The sequence below is a fragment of the Perca fluviatilis genome, chromosome 5 (genome assembly GCF_010015445.1).
Source record: "Perca fluviatilis chromosome 5, GENO_Pfluv_1.0, whole genome shotgun sequence".
Taxonomy (NCBI): domain Eukaryota; kingdom Metazoa; phylum Chordata; class Actinopteri; order Perciformes; family Percidae; genus Perca; species Perca fluviatilis.
In genome coordinates, this window is record NC_053116.1 from 27,063,742 (window position 1) to 27,076,661 (window position 12,920).

Consider the following 12,920-nt stretch of genomic DNA (forward strand, 5'->3'; position numbering starts at 1 on the left):
GAGGTGTTCTAATGTCAGATGGGACATACAATCTCTCCAGCATGCTCTGGATCCGCCACTTCCATCTGATCCAGGAGGTATCCTAATTAAGGGCTGCATGATATGAGGAAAATGTGTGATATGCGATAACGATATTGCGTGCGATAAATAAATATATTAAAATGTACTCAGTTTTGCATTTCTGCTGCTTTTTTTTGTTGAGAAAACACATTGCTGAATGTTGAATTTAAAACAAATAAAAGGAAATAATTTCTAACATTCTTTCATTGAACAAATTGAACATTGAATATAAAAAGCACCACTAAAAAATGAATAAGTTACATTTTAATGTGCAGTTTTCTGCTGATATTTTCTTTTAACTAACACAAAAAAAACTATAAGTGTCTATCGCGATATGTCGCAGCCTTTCGCAATGTGTATTGCGGCAGCGATAGAAAAACAATACATTGTGCAGCCCTAATCCTAATCAGATGCTAACCACCTCAATGGTCTCCTTTCAATGAGAGGGGTGACACACTGATACCATTTATATCTTCTAAAATACAATCATTTGTCATAGGCAGTTTTTTGTTTTTTTTCAAACAGTAACTAGCTTTTTTGTTGGATATTTCCTTTTTTGCCTCAATTTGCTGTGGCTGCTAACTCTCCCTCTTATACCATCTAGACACATACTGTGTGGAAAGACCAACCAGTAGAAGTGGTTGTGTTAAAACAAGGACATCAGTCTGGTGAACATCCGTTAAACCAGTGAACATGAACAGTACCAATTAGTTATGTTAAAAGTATCGCTTCTGGAATTGACCCTGGGTCTCTGTGGGTGTAAATTTCCCTGCACCACCTGATGGTGAATTTAGAATCCTCTCAATCTGAACTGGTATGATTTTTTTTTTTTAACATCTCAAAACTACTACCATTATGGTGGATAAAAAGTTAAAAGGCATCTGGGGGCCTATAATATTTCTGTTATGTACATCTGTGAAAAGATTAATGCAAAAACGGGCATCTCCTGTACACCTGTTTGAGTTTAGGAAATAAAATCTGCATAATAACTTTCAAACTATCGGTCCAACCAGGTCTCACTTGTTATTTGAAAATAGGGATGTGTTTTCCACTCATCTACAAATACGAAGAACAGACCTGAAATCTTTCCACATACTGTACTGTAGGTAACAACTCTCTACGTGTCAAATGTCTTTTCCACAAGACCAGCCGACCCCGTGCCTCCAGTTAAAATATCTTATCTGTCCATCTGAAAATACCATTTTACTAATGGCCGCAGCTACTGCTACATACCAAGCATGCTTCCTACGCAGAATCTGTCAGTAAGCCTGACTTGTGCTGTGTTACTGTCTGTATGCTCACAGTGAGTGAGTGTGCGTGTGTGCGTGTGTGCGTGCATGCGTGCGTGCGTGCCTCCTTATTGGGTGAATGGTCTTGAGGTTTCCTCCACCTCCCTTTTGTAGAGATATTAACACACAACACACATATATGCAGTAAGCACTATTCAGCCCTTTATACGTAGGTTCTCAAACATATTTTTTTTAACAAGTGCAAAATTGAAAATTCCCAATTTGGAGATTTTTTAGATTATTATTATTATTATTATTTCTTCTGATTCTGATGTGTGAGACAATCAATACCAAAATGTCTTTGTTCTTTGTCTGTCTGCTTGTTAGTGGGATAAGGCTTGGTTTATAGACACACACACATGCACTCTCTCTCTCTCTCTCTCTCACACACACACACACACACACACACACACACACACACACACACAGAGACACGCCCATCGTAGTCCCCAGGTGCAGCTTGTGGAGATGGAGGCTCTCTGAAGGTGAACCCCATGGTGAGCAAAGGCAAGGTGCTGTGCTCTGTGAGTGTGTATCTGTCCTTTCATGTATTCAGTTGTCTATTATGTCTGTATTTCGAGCTTGCAGTCATGTAGACAGCCAGCTAAAGAAAGAAAAAGAAATGCAGAAAGAAAGATGTACGAAAAGATACATAAAAACACGTATTTTTTTTTTAAACACTTGAAAATGTAAGTTGCTCAATCTGAACTGTAAATGGAAGGGGAAAAAAAGGGGATGAATAGTATAGAGACCGAGGGGTTGAAGCCAAGGGGGAGGGGTTGAAGGATGGAGGGATGTAGCTTTTATCTGCAGGAGGGGAAGCCAAATTAGAAATGTGGCATGATCCCCCCCCTCCTGGGACTGAGTCAATTAGCCTGCCTGGAGGAGCTGCCAAGAGGCAAGGGCTGGGGGATGGTGTCAGTAAAGTGGGTGGTGGTGGGGGGGTGACTGGTTGGGACAGGAGAGGCCTAGGGCGTAGGCAAGAAGGTTTTCATGGGAGGGTGGGTGGATGTGGAGGGAGACAGGACTGAACACTCTGCAACATGAGGGCTTGCTGGGCATGGTGCAAAAGATTACATTCGCAACAATATAATAGAAGAAAAGGTGAAGGTTGAAGCATTTCCATAGGCGGTAAATACCTGCAGATGGGCGATGTAGGAGCAACCATCTCTTCAAGCGTGGACACAATTTGTTCATTCATTGTTTTAATCACAGGCTGAACACTTTACCCCACATGGACAGAGGGAACTTAAACCTTTGACCAGGTCTCTCATTCCATTACAAGTCAGATGCAGCATTGTGTCCTCGCCATCATCAAAAATGCAAGGACTAGTGCTGCACAGATTAGACTATTTTTTTATTAGACCAGCATTAGCCAGAAATCCTGAATCAATTCATCTTTTCAGTTAATTATCAAACAAAAATGTCAAATATTTGTGTCTGCAGCTCAGCAAGTAGAGTTGTCCACTCATCACAGGGTCGGCGGTTCAATGCCCTGGCCCTCCTGTCCACATGTCAGAGTGTCCATGGGAAAGTTACTGAAACCCAAATTGCTCTTGATGGTCAGGCCAGCATCTTGAGTGGAAGCTCAAAACCACTGGTTTGTGAGTGTGAGCATTTTGCATAAAAATGCTATATAAATGCAGTCCGTTTCACATTTGCTGCAAGCTTCTCAAATGTTGAGAAGTTTTTCTAAGTTGTATATCATTGTAAAATACTTATATATATATATATATATATATATATATATAATATAGTACGGTATATGTTTGTTATATTTTTGTATATTATTTATATAAAACCAAAATATTAACTTTTTTCTCACTTTTACCATGACTGTCCTCCTAAAAACATCATAACCTGGCTCTGATTTCTAGCCCGGGACATCATGAAAATTGGGTATAGTCTGGGACGAACTGAAAGATACAAGAACACTGAAGGGCTGTTAGTGTAGGGGCAGCTGACGGCAGCTGTACTGCTGGATGGAGAAAGGCTGAAAGTGCTGGCAAAATGCCATTCACACACCAAGCAGCTCACCCATGGACCAGATCAATACTGGCAATACATGCTAGCCTCAGCCATTGGCATCAAACTAAACTTTTAATAATTAAAATAATTTTGAAGAAACAGCAGCATGGCTGGAAAACGGACTCAATCAATGCTCACTCAAAATGTTTTCTCTCTCTCTCTCTCTCTCTCTCTCTCACTCTCTCTCTCTCTCTGTGCTTTCTATATCGCTTTCTTTTTCCATTTATGATCCAGAGCAGCTGTAAGCAGGATTACAGGTGGTGGGAAGAGATGAAGATCAGGAGGAAGGAGAAAAGGAGGGGGAAAGAATGGGGTATATGAAATAGGAAGAGGGAAAGGAGGAGGTACAGGCAGGGAGGGGGAGTTGGGAGGTGAGGAAAGGGAAAGCGAATGCAGAGTTGGGGGTTGTTAAGGAAGGTGGAGGAACGAGGTGAAGGAAATAAAAAGGAGGAAGTAAAAAAGAAGATAAAAAAGAAGAAAACAGCAAATGAATGACAAGAGTAAGACTGTGAGTGTGTGTGTGTGTGTGTGTGTGTGTGTGTGTGTGTGTGTGTGTGTGTGTGTGTGTGTGTGTGTGTGTATGTGCGTGTATGTGCGTGTGTGCGTGCATGCGTGCGTGCGTGCATGCATGCGTGGTATCATCTCCAGTGGCAGCAGCGGGTGGCAGGTGACTTGAGTGACAGGTTAAAGAGGAAAGGGGAAGGAGAGGAGGCTGTACTGCACGCGCTCAGTAGCGTGTCACCAGGCATGCCTGCGTCTCCTTCCTTATCTGACAGGCACACTGCAGAACAGCAAAATCCTCTGCATAAGCCCCTCGAGCACTCCTCTGGGACAGAGTGTATGTGTGTGTGTGTGTGTGTGTGTGTGTGTGTGTGTGTGTGTGTGTGTGTGTGTGTGTGTGTGTGTGTGTGTGTGTGTGTGTGTGTGTTGAAACAGAGAGTTTTTTAAACTATAAGGATGCTTATATGTGTGTGATAATGAGTATGTTTGTGTGTATGTGTGTGTGTGTGTGTGTGTGTGTGTGTGTGTGTGTGTGTGTGTGTGTGTGTGTGTGTGTGTGTGTGTGTGTGTGTGTGTGTGAGACAGGGATGGTGAGAATCTCGTTATTTTCCTATCTTCCTGTGTAAAGCCTCCTAATTCCACCTCACCTTCAACACTGCATGACCGCTCAAGGTGATGGGACAGGACAGGCCCGGAGTCCAAACTCTCACACACACACACACACACACACACACACACACACACACACACACACACACACACAGATCCACACAAATCAAGAGTGCAATTACAGGTCAGTCTGCCAAAGGAGAGGCTGTTCTGCAACATTGCAGGGCAAACCTGAGCATTCGAGGAAGAAAGAAGAAATTAGGAAGGACTGGCAGTGTGTGTGTGTGTGTGTGTGTGTGTGTGTGTGTGTGTGTGTGTGTGTGTGTGTGTGTGTGTGTGTGTGTGTGTGTGTGTGTGTGTGTGTGTGTGTGTGTGTTTGTATGTGTGTGTGTGTGTAAGAAGGGAGTTTAGGTTAAGATAGAAGGAAAGGACAGGTGAAAGGGGGTGCACAAACACAGTGTTTGAGAAATCTTTGGAGAGGAACAGAGATGCTTTTAGGTACCTTGTCTGCAAAAAATTACTGTATATTTACCTTGTAGTATATCTCTAGCACATCGGGACTGATTGTCTTTTTTTACCACGTGTCGAAGAAAAAAGAAATACTATTATAATATAATATTATTTCTCCACACTTATTTAGTCTGCCTGTAAGTTAAGAAACTGTGACCATTACCTACATGTTTACTATTTTCATTTCTTTTGTTGCCTGATTCAATGAAAATGATTCCATTGTCTAAGTTACAGAAAACATCTTTACAAAAACCTTGTAAAGAAAAGTTCGACCTATAACATTCTTTCATGTGTCCTCACACAATTTTGGCTTCATTGTTCTTTCTAAGAAATTTGCCATCATGATAGATTTTTTCTGCAGCTTCCTCTTTTCTACCATCTTAAACTATCTTTACTAACCTCAGGTTCAACTCTTTTGTTATCCATCCATCCATCCATGTGTGTTAAGGTTATCTGCACTTATCACATGACACCTTTAAAACCTGAGATCTATTATCTTCCACTGAAGATAATAGATCACCGATAAAACTAGAAGGGCACTCGGAGAGCGCAGACCTCTGCCAAGGCATGCATCTCACAACTGCAGTGTGAATCAGGTACTAATTTTTCCAATTACTCTGTTCCAATTATCCCATCTCGCAATGTTAACGAAAAATAATTTGTGTATCCGACCCGCCTCTTTGGCCCATACTACATCCTTACACCAAGTTTTATGAAAACCAGGCCAGTAGTTTACACACATACACACACACGCACACACACACACACACACACACAGATATATAGGGCTGTCAAAATTAACGAGTTAACACAAATTCCTTTTAACACCACTATTTTTTTTTATTCATGAATAACGCACGCGCATTCTGTAATTTGGGCCTCGGGCCGCACCGCAGGCCCAAATTTCGGAAAGCGTTGCAGTAGTAAGGTTGTGGATGGCTAGCAGAAACAAAACTCCTTGAGCTGAAGTGGAAAAAGAAAAGAGTCTTTTGAATGGCAAGTTCAGTTTCAAAGCCCTTCCAGATGGTTCTCTCAACAAGACTAAAGTAATCTGCACGTAATATCAATGTGAATTGAGTTACCACAGAGTATCAAATACCACTTGCTTGCTAGCCTTTATTTTCCCACATGTGAGGTTAAACACAGTTACATTGTTGCATTTAGCTGACCAATGTACTTGTAAAATGTGTCTGTCGCTGTAATGCACAAGGTTCATTGTTTTGTGTTGAGCTGCTTAAAAAAATGGGATGTTTAGTTAACCTTTATAAGTAGGGATGTAACGATACACTCAACTCACGATTCAATACAATTCGCCATTTTAAAGTGGCTATATGTAACTTTCAGTTTGTGTTGATTCTAGCAGCCACTTTGGAAGAGCGGTAGTGTTTTTACCACATCTGCTGTCGTAAAGGTCTTTTCTTTACGTTGTTCACTGCCCACTGTATAGTACGGAGTTAGTGTTAACGGAACGTCTTATAGTTGCGATGAATGTTTTGCTCAAAATCATTAATTTACAATAAGAGAATAGGTTACAGATACATTGTTGCATTTCAAGTGTTGCATACGGTAACCTAGACTACTTTGGATGTATCGTGAGCTAAACTGGGTATCACTGTCACTGTGTGTTGTAGCAACCAACGTAATAATAATAATAATAATAATAATAATAATAACTTTATTATAGCACCTTTCATAAAACCCAAGGACGCTTTACACAAGTAAAGGGGTACAAAAAGAAAATAGTAGGCCAACACAAACAAAATAAAACCGAGTGCTAAATGGAAGGGGATGTAATTGAATTTAGGCTACTGGCATACAACCACGTCTCACATTGTAAAGTTATTTTATGAATGAAATGGACATAATATATAATATAACAGTATTTTATCTTGATAATAAAAGATAAATAAAAAAATAAAGATGAAAGAAAGGCTTGTGTATTGCTAAGGCCATATGGTTAAATTAAAAATATTTATTTAAAATGTAATGATAATAACTTTTAACTACTTTTATTACCAGTCATTTGCCGTTAAACAACAAAAAGAAGCAACACTAGATAGCAGATGGGTATTTTACAAAAACACTGAACTCAACACAAGCTAATGGAGCCGTACACAAAGACAACACTAAGTCCTGTCTGTGTCCACGCTGTCTCAAGTGCAGCGAGTCTCCTCTGTATCTTTAGCAGAGGACTGTTGTACATACCGAGGATGGAATCCTTTTCAGTGAAATACTGTTTATAAAAAAAGTTTATAAAGACATTACCTTCGGGTATGTAGGCAGGCGCCATCTTGGGAAAACAGTCATGACCAGTCAAACCACGAACGCTGTGCAACCAGTAACCAGTAACATAGCTCTAGCAGGGCGTTCGTGGTTTGACTGGTCATGACAGTTTTCCCAAGATGGCACTTGCCTTTATACCCGAAGGTAATGTCTTTATAAACTACTGTATCTTTTTAATAAACTGTCTGTACACTTACAAAGTTCTCAATGCTTCGGTTTACATGTAGGGACCCTCATTATGCTACCGTGGAAGTGTGGTTCTATTTTGAGCCTTGTTAGTGGTATAAAATAGCCATTTATTTTTATTCTACCACTGCCCCGAAAGCCTAGCATTAAGCTAATCAGCGGTTCGTGCTAGCTTGTTTCAAGCTAGACACACATTCAATTACCATCAAAACATATCCCAGAGAACAGTTGACTCAGTACACATGTGTTATTAACCCCTAGGTTTATTTTGCACCGGAATTGTCCTTTAACCGTGTTTAAGTCAGCTAACGTTACTAGCTGACTAGGTACTACGTTACCTGCTGTGTAATATTAGCTAGCGTCATGCCCTGGGCGGTTTAAAAATTGCATCACGATTCATTTTTTTTTATCTCAACCGGTTGTAATCTTTACACATTTAAATCAATTTTAACTGATTCACGATGCATGGTTACATCCCTATTTATAAGTGTAAAGAGAACACTACATTGTGTTAGTATTACCAAGTAATGTTACATTCAGGTATAAATGCCCATCTTTTGTTGCTTGATGGGCTTGAGTTTATTTTGTTTTTATATATATATATATATATATATATATATATATATATATATATATATATATATATATATATATATATATAACGGTAACTTTCAAATAAAGGGCAAGTATCATGTTTGTTTTTTTAATCAGAATAATTGAAAAAGAAAACAATAATTAAAAACTAAAATAAACTAATGAAAGTTTGATGCTAACAGCCTTTTGCTTTTTATTTAAATGAGGGAACAACCTCCACTAGCATCTGTCCCCTCTGGCTATCTGGGAAAAAGTCAATATTTCAAGAGAGCAGAGACATTCATTAAATATTTCAAACAAAGGGAAAACTGACATTGCTTCCCAGTGTCTCTCTCTCTCTCTATATATATATATATATATATATATATATATATATATATATATATATATATATATATATCATCATTTCTCTGTGGCTTATCTTCTTCACTCAATACTTCATACACCCATGAAGAGAAAAAGGACAAATAGGAAGCCAACCAGTTAATAGACCAACACTGTCAGTCCAAGAGAATATATTGATCCTGTGGTCTATACAGTATGTACATGCACATATTATGTACCATACTCTCCTAAATCTTCTAAAATCATTTGTTTTCTGCTTTCTGCTGAACTGGTAGATATTTCAGGCTGCGAACAGGGTTAACAGTAGGGTTAATGGGTTTTCCCACTGAGGAAGGGTTGAGATGGGGGTTAATGGGTTTTAAGGTGTGGCAGTGGATCAGTGTATAGCCACTGTAACCATAAAGTTACCTTGGTGGTCAATTCATCACCAGGCAATCAGCAGACCCACCTTGAACCCACAGGAGTTGTTAGGTTAAATAAATGTTCACTTTGCTGGTCTCTGATGTCAAATGATTGAACACACTTGAAGAACGAATGCAACCTTTGACCACGTGGTGAAAGCTATTAAACGTATGCTGTTCTAAACACTCTGCCTGTCTGTTTCCTGGGAAAATCTTCCGACACACCGGAAGTGATGTGTTTTAAATTTGCATCAGCCGTGGTGTGTATGGAATAAGAGCTAGGAAATTAGCATGAGCAGCAATACATTTACAGAAACTCAAGAACATGCCGGATGAAAGGAGAATGTCCTCCCCCTAAAAAACGCCCACATAAGTTGTTTGTTCAAGCAGCAATTAGGTACGACGCACATTTTACATTTAAGGTGGCAGCGCTTTTTAGTGGCCATAGTAATTATGACGGGAGCAAAACAGGAAGTAAGGTGACAAAGTATAAGAGGGCCAAATTCTGCATAGGTAGGTTAGTTGGGGTGGTGGATGGCTCAAAGAAACACAGGACTTTCACACAGGAGACAGGGGTTTGTGTCCCGTTTAAAAATGTACTTTAGGGAACCAATGGAACGACGTCACGTTCTAGGTCACTTGCATAACCGGAAATGAAGCAACGTAACAAATGTACTGATTTTAACCCAAACCGAAGGATCTTTTTCTAAACATTACCAATAGTTTTTGTGCAGAAATGTTACCAAACTGCGACCGTTATACAACAGTAACAAGGTGTTTAAAATTGTGACTGTGCAAACATATACGCAGATTTAATATTTAATTATCAAAACATTTCTCTGAGGCAAAACTTCTCTGAAGGGAGAAATAATGTGGCTGGTTGTGATAAAGAGCTAGTTTTCTGGCTAATTATGCAAATATCAGACTAAAGCTTAGTGAAAGAGGTAACCTAGCGCTTCTGCTAATACCTGAAATAGTTAATCAAATCATAAAAAGTAATGTGCTAACATTTCATGTTAAATGTGGCAGCTATTTATCGAAGCTAGTTAGCTTTGTTTAGTAAGCTGCTAACCTCTTCAAAATCATGATGCCATTGCCATATTTGTCATTAAATTTATAATTTGTGTTCATTCAAGTTTGCTACTTCACTAATTTGCAATTAAACATATGTAGCCTAATTGTTAACTACAATGTACAATCTGTCATGTCATCAATGGATGACAAGGTGAGGATCTTAATATTGAGTTGAGTTGCTCCTTCTATGTCCAACACTTCTCAGATTTTGTTGGATGTGAGCACATTTAGCTTTTTGATCCTACATCACAAGTAGCCATCAAAAGATAATGTCACAACCCGTCTTAAAAGATACTCAAGCAGAGATGAGGAGCAGCTACAGACATCTGGTAAACTCACTTCTCTCTAATTCCAAAAAAACGATTTTCATTTTGGAACTTGTAGTCTTTAAACCCAACCAACGCTGACTTAAATTATATCACTTGAGGACATTTATCAGAATCTACACAGCTCCCTCTGGAGCCATTAAAGGCTTTATACAACTTTCTTTGACCTGTAAGACTTTGATGTGTAAAAAAAGATGGCTCTATGTCAAATCTTTACTGTAATAAGCCATTCAGTAAGAAAAACTGTTCAAGAAAATGCATTAATTTATGCTTACAATCGCTGTCAAGTGGAGGTTTCCATTATAACCATCAAGACATGTAAGTAAGCTCTAACTAAACACCATCTCAGTAGCGACCAAGATGAAAGACCTGTGTATGACCACATATTACCACAACACAAGACAACTATCATGTAACACCTTGGTGGACCATTCACTGCACACCGAACACACCTTACTACAAAGGTAAATTAAGGGTTAATGTGCGGTTCAATGGTATGGTAATGGAAGGGTTAGTGTAGGTTAGGGTGGGTCTGGGGTGGAGGGGTTATAAAGACCAGAAAGACCTGGGATTACAAGCCTGAATAGGTGAAATGACAGACAAAATGCACACCTGTGAGTTTGAAAACACATATTCACCCACTCACACACAAAACACGCTGGTGATAGCTAAAAAAAGAATATGCTGATACTACAAATAGCATAAAAGACTACAGATATTTAAAGCTTTATAAAAGGCAGATGGATTGTCATAAAGAGGATGAAGAAGAGAAAAAAAGAGGGGTGGGAGAAAGGATGAGAGCAAGGCAGAGTGGCATGGGATAAGCCTCTGTCATTAGTTGTGGGATTTCAGCAAAAACCTGCAGAAAAGGCAGCAGTAAATGAGATTAGAGAACAAAAGTAGCAGAGTGTGGCAGGACGGAGAGTAAAGGGAGGAGTGGAGGGATGAGCCACACAATAACCGCAGGTGTAAAAGGACCAAAGACTTCTAATCTTCTTCAGTCCACTGTTTTGTTTTTTTTTATTCACCACTGATTTATAGTCTGGTAAAATCCATATAATGCTTTGTTGTGCTTCTGATCCTTGCACAAAAGATTTTAAAAGCAAAAACTGGTCACATTTCAAAGCTATAGCATGTACGCAGACCTCATTATGTTCCCAAGTTGAAAACTTAACTTCAGTGTGACTAACCAATACCAACTGAAAAAGACAGATTCTCTGCAAAAGCAATAATAAATCCCTCTAAATCCCCCACTTCCACTATGGACCATCAGGAAATAAAGCATCCAAGACACACATTCACCCACATTTCAACATTTTCCCTTTTCCTGATTTATGCTCAGATGAATCAGCCACTGATCAAATCCAATCAAAGGTAACAAACCCACAAAATGTTCTCACTTGCATGTGCTCCCAAAATCCACACTCCTTCTGTCCAGCCACACTATTATGTTACTCAAGGAAATGGCCCTAATGATCAACATAGATATGAAACCACAAATAAAACAGAGTTGACACACATACAGAGTAAGTCCAACACAAGCACATACACAAGGTATTCCCCAGGTTCAGTATTAATTCAAGAAACGGAAATCATCCCGCTTTTTTGGCTCAGTTATCAAGAATCATTGAATAGATAAATATAACCGGTCATCACTCATACATTTAAACTTGTACCCCAGCGCACAAACTACTTCCTACATCAGCTACTTGTTAAATGAAAACCTCAAATAAATATGTGTACTAATATGGCCATAGATCCTCTTGGCAGAAAAGACAAAGAGACAGATACTGGAGCTACTGTCAAAAAAATGGAAATCTCACCTTCATCAGCAGTTTCCTCTGCCTGCGTCCCGGTTCAGTCCTCTGCCCCTCCTAGTCACTTCCCCCCTTGGCAGGTGCCATCATGGTAAAATAGTCCACAGGATAGGGCTCTAATGTCCTACGTGTCTTGCTCTTTCTTATACTCCCTCTCAGTGTCCTGTTGAGATTTGGATCACCATGAGAAAAGCAGCATGTGTGTGTGTCAGTGTGTGTCAGAGTGTGTGTGTGTGTGTGTGTGTGTGTGTGTGTGTGCGCACAACTCCAAAGGTCCTGGAATTCCTGAGTCCTGCGCTAAAGAGCAAGCGTGGTTGAACTCTCTCTCCGTGTGTCTCTCTCTCTCTCTCTCTCTCTCTCTCTCTCTCTCTCTCTCTCTCTCTCTCTCTCCTTTTCTTTTTCCTCTCGCTCCCGGCCGGGCAAAGAGGAGGGGAAGAGAGTCAGGGGGTGGGACGGAAGACAGAAGCTGCTTTCAGCCAACTCTTTCTCTATCTCTTCTTTCTCCCTCTCTGTCCTTCTCCCTGCGTCTCTGTCTTTTTTCCTAACTTTTTAGTGGTTCTCTTTTGGCTTGTTCTCCGTGACAGATACTGTTTCACTGCTCAGCAAGGCATGAAAGCAAAGCTCTCTCTATCACACACTCACACCCTCCTCTTTCTTTCAGCGCCACTCCCTCTTCCACAGTCCAGAGGTAAAGTCATTCCCTTGCTGTGTCACCCAGCCGCAGTGTCTTTCTCCTGCTATTATGATTCAACATGCTTCATCACCAAAGGTTCAGTACTGCGTGGGTCCATGTGTCTGTGTTTTTTTAGGGATCCAGCAAACCCTGATAAAGATCAGGGTGGGACTGAGATAAGGGTGCACTTAACACTTGGATTTAGTTTCAGTTTGAGGTTCATT

The 12,920-nt window shown here is 39.9% G+C and overlaps 1 protein-coding gene across 1 annotated transcript in view; it reads right to left on the reverse strand.

The window, feature by feature from the left end:
* The window catches only part of sema3b (sema domain, immunoglobulin domain (Ig), short basic domain, secreted, (semaphorin) 3B), an 86,552-nt gene extending 73,942 nt beyond the window's left edge, over window positions 1-12,610 (reverse strand). Inside the window, exon 1 of the mRNA XM_039800896.1 lies at window positions 12,030-12,610. The gene's annotated coding sequence lies outside the window, so the exon portion shown is untranslated. The remainder of the gene's footprint in view (window positions 1-12,029) is intronic.
* Between the last annotated feature and the right edge of the window lie 310 nt (window positions 12,611-12,920).